The sequence below is a fragment of the Furipterus horrens genome, unplaced genomic scaffold (genome assembly GCF_987537825.1).
Source record: "Furipterus horrens unplaced genomic scaffold, mFurHor1.1.pri manual_scaffold_2, whole genome shotgun sequence".
Lineage (NCBI taxonomy): Eukaryota > Metazoa > Chordata > Mammalia > Chiroptera > Furipteridae > Furipterus > Furipterus horrens.
In genome coordinates, this window is record NW_028327172.1 from 9114488 (window position 1) to 9124601 (window position 10114).

Sequence of the window (10114 nt, forward strand, 5' to 3'; positions counted from 1 at the left end):
TTTATCCTGGAAAGAAGCTCACTCAGGAGAACATATTTTAAGTGACATGTGTGTTACTGTTTGAAGACAAATTCTGTAAACCAGAATTCAAACCCAGAGAGGTTAACTTTAGGAAACACTTTCCTATAAAGTTAGCTAGGGTCTTACAAATGCATCCGATTTTAACACGCTCTCCCTTGGGCACTGCAAAAGAAATACGCATCTTTTTACGTTACTCTCTGTTCTCTTTATGTTTCCAGGGACAGAACTCAGTCTCTGTTCCACGAACAACAGTATACAGGTGTACAGTTTTTCCCCACTTCCTCTCCCCCAGCCTGAGGTTTTCCTGCACTGTGCTCTGAGAATATTTTCTCAAAACCTCGGGTCAGCCCCTGGACCGAAGGGATAATTCATCTAAGAGGTTCCAAACTGCTGTCACTCCACCTGCACTGGAGATTTCCAGGGAATCTTTCCCTTTATCCAGCAATTCCGCATTCTGGGAAGGAGTCTGGAGTGGAGACCAGGGAAAGGGGGAGTGTGGACCCATCACGTGGCAAGTGGATGGAAAATCTGGAGGGTTGGGGATCTGGGGTTCATTATAGGGGGCCTGGAGGTTTGCTCTGAGATCTCAGGGGCAGGGCCACTGAGGAGGAGGCCTCAGCTCTTTGCACCAAACTTGTTGAGGAAGTCCTAGTTGGGGAGGGGGCAGAAATGTGGTTTCTGGGTGCCCTGCAGTCCCCTCCTGGAAATCTTGGCAGAGAAAGAGGTACAGAGATACTAGATTGCCTTGCAACACCTGTTCTAGGGCACAGCAGACATTTTGGGTAGGTAGGAGTGGGCTTGGGTGACCCCTGCACTTTCCAAGGGACAGCATTGCCAGCAGATGGGAGAGGCTTCATAGCTGTGACAATCAGGAAAAAGCTGCAAATGCAGGCCAAGTGAACAGTTCGCTAGACATTTACCCATATGCGCAGAAGTTTACGACTGGGAAGAACACGATATGGACTTCAGGAATATACATCTCAAAGCCGACAATCAAAGAACTTAATTGTAAAGGTCAGGGAAGGGGAATGGACATATACATCTGTGGACCACAAGCAGCTGCACTCAGATGTGATGGAGAGATGGCCATGACCCAGAAATTGCAGGTTGGGTAAGAATTCTTCATATGTGGAAAGAGGGATTATATATATATTACATTAGAGAGGCTAGGTGGGAGGGTCTGTGGCTGGGACCACTAGTTTACCCAATATTCATTTTCCCTTTATTCCACAGTAATAGAATTTAGAGGGGCACCTGGTCATCCAGAATAAACACATTTCACAGCCTGATTTTCAGCTAAGTAAGCTGTGACCAAGTGGTAAACAGTGGATATCAGTAGCCATGATGGAACCAGTTTCTGGATGGTGTCCTTTAGAGAAAGAGGGGTACTCACTTTTTGCATATTTTCCCCTCTCACCCTGACTGTGGCTAAGGTGGGAGGTTAGCATCCACCTTGCACCATGCTGCATGTTGACAATTGTGGGGTGATCAGATTGGAGAAACCTAATACCTTGACACCCTAGAATTCCCACAGCCACAGAGGACTGTATGTTTAGACTGTTACGTGATAGTGAGCTGCTATTTTAAGTTACTATTTTATTTTTGAAATTCAACAGTTGTGCCTATATCCTTTCTAAGAGACAACTGTTTCCAAGGACAGTAACCATGTGTGAGAACCAAGCTGAAGCATACTGATAAAAATATAGGCATCTCCAACAACTCCCCCAAATATGAAATTCACCAAGCTTGCTATCCAATCAAAAGGGATCAGGCATAAAAAGAAGCAGGAAAGCATCACCCATAATGAGGAACGCAATCAATCATTGAACAGAAACAGACCCGGAAGTGGCACCTGTGACAGAACTAGTAGCCAAGAACATTAAAGTAGGTATTACCTTGGATTTCTGGCCAAATGGGCTGACAGAGACTGGGTTTACCCTCTTCTCTGAAAACAAAACAAGACAAATGGGCAAAATATATGAAACCGTGGCTGGCAAGGGACTGTGCATCAGGTAGTTAGGGACAGTCATAGATGAAATGCTCTCTGTGGTAACTGGGGGTGACTGCCCTGAGACATTCCAGGCCAGGGTGCAAGGAGGGGGGCAGCAAGGCAGAGGGGGTCGGAATTCCTGTTTGGAGGAGACAGAGCTGAGATGCCAAGGAGACAGAGAGAACTCTGGGTCACATGCAGGGGGCTCCCCTCAAGTACTCAGCTGTGAAGGGACAGGGCAGCAATGGTGGAAACTACCTGAGGGCAGGAGAGAACCACCCCACTCCACAACAACAAAAAAACAATCAGGGGACATCTTTCCTCAAACCCTGTCCCTACACCCCACCGAGGCAACTCGGTTTTCTCATCTGTAAAGTTAAAGAGCTTGGTTCAGATTAAACTTTGATTGTGCCTGTGAATTACCTGCCCACTGTGGGCTTGTGGCAAAGGAAGGCGTAGGATCTCACTCTCCAAGATCGCCCTCCTGTAAGTCTAGAGTGCAGTCCTGGAATTTGCATGTTTAACACACACCCTCCCCCCCCCCTCCACACACCTGGCAGCTGCTCACATAACATCGATTGGAACAGCTGCCTCGACGGTGTCCAAGCGACATTCCAGGTGTAAAACTCTTCCCCTTTGAAGGGGGGGGGGCGCTCTCCATAATGAAAGCTACCTCTCCCTCCCCCACCCCCCACCCCCGAAACCTCCACATCACTAACCCTGTAGGAACTCCAGGTCCAACTCGAACGCACAAGAAGCACTCACAGACACCAGGAATCTGCCCTCAACCGTGCGGGTGACCGCCGCACCGGGTGGGAGTCACTGGAGCTTCAGAGATGGCGCCCTGCGCGCTGTCGGGTGAATTTACCGCCGGGCAGTAAGCGGGAAATTCCGCATTTTAGACGGGGCACCGCGTCTGGCCAATAGCTGGAGAGCTTGCGGCCTCAAAGTGGCGCGGGAGGAAGGGACTGGCTGGCCGCGGAGTGGAGAAGCGGGGTCCCGAGACGAGGCAGGGTCTGGCCACAAGCCAGTGCAGCCGCCTTATGAGGCCGTGTCCCACCCATCCACTCGCTCGCACTCGCGGTCCTCAACCAGCTTCCTCCTTCAGGGACAATGAGCAATCGCGACCCTCCATCTCTTCCCCGCGCTCCAGGTCCGCTGTAGTCGAGCGCGGGGCGGGTGTGGGAGGAGCCGGGGGAACCCTTGATGTTCCCGGGCTGTGATGGCGCGGGGGCGGCGCTGAGGGTGAACTGCGTGCCCAGCATCAGGAGTTGGAGGGCGAAAAGCCTGTCACCGCTGCGCCCGGGTGCTTCGTGCGCGGCCGGCGCTGCTGTGCAGCCGCTGCGGGGTGGGCGACGGCGGTGGGACGACCATCCTCGGCCCGACCTGGCGGCCGCTGCGGAAAATGGCCCAGAATCGACAGAGGCAGCTGTGTGGGTCCCGTGGGCGTCCATCCGTGCCCTGCGCTCCACCAGCTTCCAAGGGACCAAATGGTTCCCAAGCAGGCAGCAAACAGCCCGCTCCTGCGGTGGGATCTACTGGGAGCTGGGGACCCCCACTTCACTTCCCCACTTCCCTGCAGGCAAATGAGCCAACTTGTCCGAGGCAACAGACTCTGGGAACAGGAGGAAGAAGCCAGCCCTCGTGCTCCTGGTGTCCAGGAAGCGCATTACTAGACGCAGAACTTGATGGTCCTGATGGAGGACTCCAGAGTCAGGCACCTCCCAACGGATGATCAAAGACAAGCTTCGCCAGGGGCTTGAGAAAACATCTTGCAATGTAAAAACCTGAATAGGAGCAGATCCCTTCCGTATTGGGTGCTGTGTTTGAAAAGTTGCTCAAAGAGGGGGAGAATATAATTGCTAGGTGATGATGGCGACAACTCTTCTTGTAACTCACAGAAAAATAGATATTTACGTGGAAGTTGATGGTGTTGGTGGAATAACCGGGGAAGCTTTTCCTAACTTAACCTAATGCAAATTATACACCGAGAACTACAATTACCACCTAGATTCCAGGTGCTGGGTGGGGTTTGCAGAGAGCAAACCTTAAGAGCATTAATTGTAAAAATAGTATGAAAACAGAAAAAAAGGGAAAAGGATAGTTTTCAAATCCTGCTTATTCTTTAAATCATCCTCAAGTGGTATAAGTGACTGATTATATATATATGTAATATATATACACATATATGTATATATGTGATTATGATTGTATAACACACACAGACACACACACAGTGGTCAGAAGAAATTATTGTACAAGGGGCCTTGCCCATTGTCTTTCCTTGTAGAATTTGCAGATGTAAATAAATAAGAAGGGGCAAGAGGCAGTAGACAATGGTGCTGTGGAAGTTGCCTGACATCTCTGGGGACAGAAAATTTGCCCCAGGATGAGACAAACCTTAAGGAGTGCTTGCATATGTCATCGGCACCTTATAGGCCATAGTAAAAATCTGCATTTTATTATAAATATGAGATGTATTCTAAACAGTTTTAAGCAGGAGAGTCATATAACATGTTCTACATTTTGAAAACCATTATTGGTGACTGTGTGGACAATAAGCTGTGGGGGCAGGGGAAGGGTGGACGCAGAGGAAGGTTGGTAGGAGCTGCCCAGCATTTCAAAATGGGGGAGCTGTGGGAAGGGGCGGCATTCTGTATTTATTTTAAAGGGCAAGCCCACTAGGTTTGTTTATGGATGTGATGTTCCAGAAATGAGAGAAAAAGAGGGCTCTTTGATGACTCCGGGGCTTTGACTTGAACAACTAAAAGATAAAATTATATTAACTCATACGGGGACATCTGAGGGAGGGGCTGCTGTGTATGCTATGAACAGTGTGTGTGTGTGTGTGTGTGTGTGTGTGTGTGTGTGTGTGTGAGTATGTGTATCAATAATTCTGCTTTCGGTATGTTGATGTCCAGGGGTTCATGAAGCGGTTACTATCCAAAGGCACTGGCTTGTCCCTGACTCTGAATTTGATGCATTCCCACCTCTCCCAACCACATGAGTAGTCTTTACCCGTTTCTGGGATTGAAAACAGTAAAATTGCCCTACCATCTGCCACTTGGCCAAAAGTATTTTTGTCACACTTATAATAAAATGCAGGTGACTTACTATAGAGTGGATGTGGTCTGGGGTCAAGATGCTGGGGAGCTGGGTGGTTTTCCCTCTGTGCTCATACAGTGGGACTCAGAAACCCCAGGGCAGTGCATGTCTTTCCCAACTCTAAATCACTCAGGAGTCAGCTGGGCAGGACTCGGGACAAAACAAGAGGCCCAGAGATTGTACTGTCTCCCAGAATCCCCTCTCCTGTTTACTCCCTTTTCCAGAATGCCTTATTTTATCAAGGATTTCTTAGAGGGAAACCTGTCCTATGGGGTTTCAGGGGTCTGCAGGTATTTCAGGTTCTGAGTCCTGGAGTTGGATAGATTTGAGTTCAACCTCTATTCCCTCTGGAGTGGTGTCTGGTAGTTGGCACATTTTGGTCTCATCTGACCTTCACAGTCAGCCCTTGAGTTAGGCCATGGGACTATTTGGAACAGCAGGCAGGGGTGTCCAGGAGGAGTGTAACTTAGAGCCTGTCAGTTTATTAAGACCCTGCAGGGACACCTTGAGCAAGATGTCTCCCTTCTTGAGGGCCTCCATTCCTTATTTGTAAATTAAAGAAGCCTGTCCCTTTGTGAGTCAATGTTCAATTTTGTTCAAACTTAGTACTTGGGTAGTTTTGATTCTTTTTTTAAGATGAATTCTGAGACTTAACCTCTATATACTTAAATTTAATAGGTTTGGAGTAAGGCCCAGTAATCTGCATCTTTTAACAATCAGGGGCATCAACATACCCGCCTGAGAAACAGACCAGTGCTTTGCAGAGTTCCTGATGATGCAGAATCCTCTGGCCAGCTTGTTGAAACGCAGTCTTGGGATCCTTCTGCAGACACCGATTCCGTAGGCCTGGGACTCATATTTCTCAAGAGGTGAGGCCAGTGCAGCCCGTGACCATCTTGAACACCAATTGTTAATTTCATCGGGCAAAAACTGTAAGTATATTACAAGTATTTACTCATTTTATCCTCGTAACAACCATAGGAGGCACTACAGTTATCCCCATTTCAAAGGAAACTGTGGCCATAGAGACATCAAACAATTGGCTTCAGGATACACAGCTATCAGCAGGGCCAGGATTAAACCCAGGCAGCCAGGCACGGTGACCTTAACTCCTCAGGCATTGCTTTCTCCTCCATTTTTCCAATCAGATTCCAAGACCGCAGCCCACTTCTTGCCCCTGCTCCCGTCCAGTGCTGCTTCCCGCTGCCCCCACGCAGCCCTCCATGGCCCTCCCTTAGTGCCTCTGTTCTCTTATTTGCAGCTCCAAGGACGCCCTAGCACTGGGGAACAGAGCCTCTAAAAACCACGCCTGGGCGGGCGGGCCTTCGCTGTGGCCAAAAGCTTCTTAGGGACGGCTGGCGTTCTCGAGTTGGCCTGAAGATGGCGCTAGAGGATAAGCCCGCTAGAACTGGGCGCGACAAAGAGGCGGGCGGAAAAGAGGCGTGAGGATTGACACTCCTGGTGGTCAATGGCAGCACGGGGTCAGTTTGCCCACACCGCTATTCTGGTGCCCTTGAGCTTCCCCGCCCCTTTCGGCGACTGCCTCTGTGGACACGGAATGGAGAAGTGGGGGTGAGAGGTGCTGCGGCTTGTGCTCCCGGAAGGTGCGCGTTAGTCCGAAGTTGCTATACCCCATGTATCCCCACCCCCCCACCCCCCGGCTCCCAATTTACCCTCCTCTCAGTTAAGGCCTCCTCACCTGTCTCTGGGCAAACCTGTCTTCACTCTGGGCCCTTGGAGTTTTTGTAAAAGTCTCTGCGGGACAAAGCCAGCCGGGGGACTGTCATTTCTGGCGCTGAGTAGAGGGGGAGATCATTGTGGGAGGGGGTCCCCCAAGTGCCAGGCATTGTGCTCCGTCGGATTGTCTCATTTTATCTGCGATCGCGTTCTGTTTTACGGATTAGGAAACAAGGCAAAGCAGTTGTCCAAGGGCAGTGATTGGGTGATTTTTAACGCATGTCAGGCGCCAAAGCCCGGAGCCCTTGATCGTGCGAGGCTGCCCTCGCGGCGTTTTCATTCTGCAGGCCGGGTGAATCACTGCTTTCCGCTCAGCTTTCCTTTCCTCCAGCCATCACCTGTTCATCATGGGGGACCTATTTGCAAGGCATGGGTCCAGTGGCTATCAAAAATACAGAAGAATAGGGACTCTGCTGTAGAGGAGATTAAGAAGAAAATATACCAGATAGTCATGCCTATCTTTTTTTTCCAGATAATATGATGGGGTCTGACGATTCAGACGTAGATAAAATCCACCCTTGCCTTTCAAAAGATCATTGCCTTAGACAGTAGTAATCTCTGAATTTTTCATTTCCCGCCCCTACAGTTTTTAACAAATACATGGGGTGTTCCACCCCATATATCCTTATTTAAATTACGTATTTTTTCTTTTAAAATTAATATACTGTAGTATATGTCAGACACACTTCATTTCTTATTTTCAGATAAAAAATATTAATGGAGTTTCAAGTATTTTCTTTGTTTGCCCCAGTGATCATCTTGGTCATTTCCTGGAGAGCGCCTCAGTCTGGGACCCTCAGCCACAGGAATGTGGCTGACCCTCTGCTTTATTCAGGCCTCTGTCAAGTAACAAGTTTATGCCAAGGTCTTCCCTGACCACTTTCTGTGACATAGTACCTTCTCCCCCTCTGTCATCTTCTGTCCCCTTATCCTAATTTAAGTTCATCTATGAGTACTAGAAAAAATTCCATACACAGGGAAAATAAATTAATTTCACTACCTTTTCTAGACACTTAACCTTTCTGGGGATAATCTATGACTCTACAAGCATGTTGTATAGTCCTATTGTATAGCCATTGAGTGAGTGGACACCACTCATTCATTTGGTCATCAGGAGTCAGAGCCGACATAATAATGGCACGTACCAACAACATAGAAGAAGCATTAACTCCTTTTCAGTATATTTTTGCAACAACTAAACAGTTCAGTGTTTGTGCATAAGGTTGGCTCATCTGGCCTGAGATGAAAAGTTTTACCTCAGATATATTTCTCATGAATATTTTTTGGGAGGTCAGTGAGCATGCTCAAAAGGGGATTCACAAAAGCCCTATAACACATGAGTTTGGGACAGAGGGAGGTGAAGATTTGGACTAAGTTTAGATGAGATCAGGTGCCAAGAAAAAGTGTGTGTGTGTATGGAAATAAGCTCCTTCAGGGTAAAGAAGGAAGAAACTGTTCCTTTAACCTACTGTCTCTTCCCTGTGCCCTACAAAAGCACAAGTTCACTGTCAGAGACAGTCCAGTGGGATCCATTCTGGTGCTGCCCATATTCCTGAATTGAGGCTTTCAGTGGGATAAAAGAAATGAATCCTTCTGTGTCAAGGGAAGATTCCTATGGAAAGCCTGAGACTCAGGTAGTATTTTAGGGGAGTTTGTGTTCATGGTAAAGTAGGATTGGCCCAAGTTCATCAGACTGCAGTGGAAAGCACCTGAGGAAAATAGGAGGGAATTGATCCAACGAGGGGTGGGATCAAGGTGATGAGCCAAACACGTGTCTGCCTTTTTCACACCAATCATGATATGAATGAAGTAATGGAAAAAATAAAAAGAAATAACAAAGGAAACATGCAACAAACAGCAAGGCGCGCGTGCACACACACACACACACACACACACACACACACACAAAATACTGTCATTGGACCAAAATTTTTGAGCAGATGGATAAGCCTGGAGGAAAGATGTTGAGGGCGCAGATGCCTGTGGAGATGGGAACTGTAAAAATCCTTCAAGTTTGGGGAAGACAGAATAAGAAGTGGGTGAGAGGTGGTCTAGGATGTGCTTTTATTGTGGCCCAACCAGTCAACCCTGTCTTTCTTCCATCCTCATGTCCTTGTTTGTCCAAAGCCACGTGACAACTAAGGCATTTATTCACAGGCTAAAGCGATGTCTGTCGGCACTGGGGCTAGAGATGCAGGGCCTGCCAAATAGAAAGTGGATGATTGCAGGGAGGAGCTTCTAGACTTGAAAACTAGTACCCACGCTCACTGGGGGCAGCATGATCCTCCTCTTCCCCATAGTCCCTGCATGTCAGCCATGATAGACAAACAGATGAACAGGAGTTCTCAAACACAAAGCAAGTAGATAGCCAAAAATCATCAAAATACCAGGTTATAATGGTATTGTGTAAATCCGAATGGTCTTTTTTTTTTTTTTTGAATCTACTTGATCTGTTGCTTTGTAAGGAAAGTGATCTGAATTCTCCCACTAGGATTTACTAATCTTTCCTTGTATGTTTATATGTTTTGTAGCTGCTTTTTCTTAGGAAGATTTATGACCTACCTTGTGGAAGGCTTTTGTATTTATCAGGTTAAATTCTATTTTGTTGCATACTGATGTTATTACCTTGTTTTCAGTTTAACATTAGTCTAGTACAGTGATTTTCAACCGGCATGCCACAGCACACTGGTGTGCTACAAGAATTTTTAAAATATGCAATTCCTGACTAGTCAGGGGCACTGACCTCTTTTCCTTTAGACTGTAAAAAAAAAAAAGACAACAGTCAACACAACAACTGCTATCTGGTGTGAATGTCAAAATTATACCTATTTTTTTTGTCAGACCAGCACAAAATATAACATATTTTTTGGTGTACCACAGAATTTTAGTCATTAGTTTATGTGTGCCATGAGATGAAAAAGGTTGAAAATTGCTGGTCTGGTGTATTTTTTCCATTTTTAACCCTCTTGTGTTGTTTATTTCAGATGAACCTTATCGTGGAGTCAGTGTGTCCATCTCAAATCATGTTGAAGCTCCAAACTCCAGTGTGAGGTGGGGCCTTTGGGAGGTGACGAAGTTCAGATGAGGTCATGAGGATGGGGCGTCCACAATAGTATTGGTGTCCTTCTATGCAGAGGAAGAGACCACAGCTCTCTCTGTGTCCACGTGTGAGGACATAGAGAGAAGGCGGCTATCTACAAGCCAAGAGAAGCCTCAGAGTGACACTTACCCTACTGGCACCTTGATTTTGTACTTCGCAGC

General features: G+C 47.4%; 1 long non-coding RNA gene across 2 annotated transcripts; it reads left to right on the plus strand.

Annotated features, from left to right (window-relative positions):
• Positions 1–3236: 3236 nt before the first annotated feature.
• Positions 3237–6480, plus strand: LOC150017738 (uncharacterized). Of its 2 annotated transcripts, none has more exons than XR_016509173.1 (3): positions 3237–3790; positions 5795–6048; positions 6378–6480. It is a non-coding gene; the product is annotated as an uncharacterized LOC150017738 (long non-coding RNA). The 2 variants fall into 2 exon arrangements; XR_016509172.1 differs by having other exon boundaries at positions 5837–5985.
• Positions 6481–10114: the final 3634 nt, after the last annotated feature.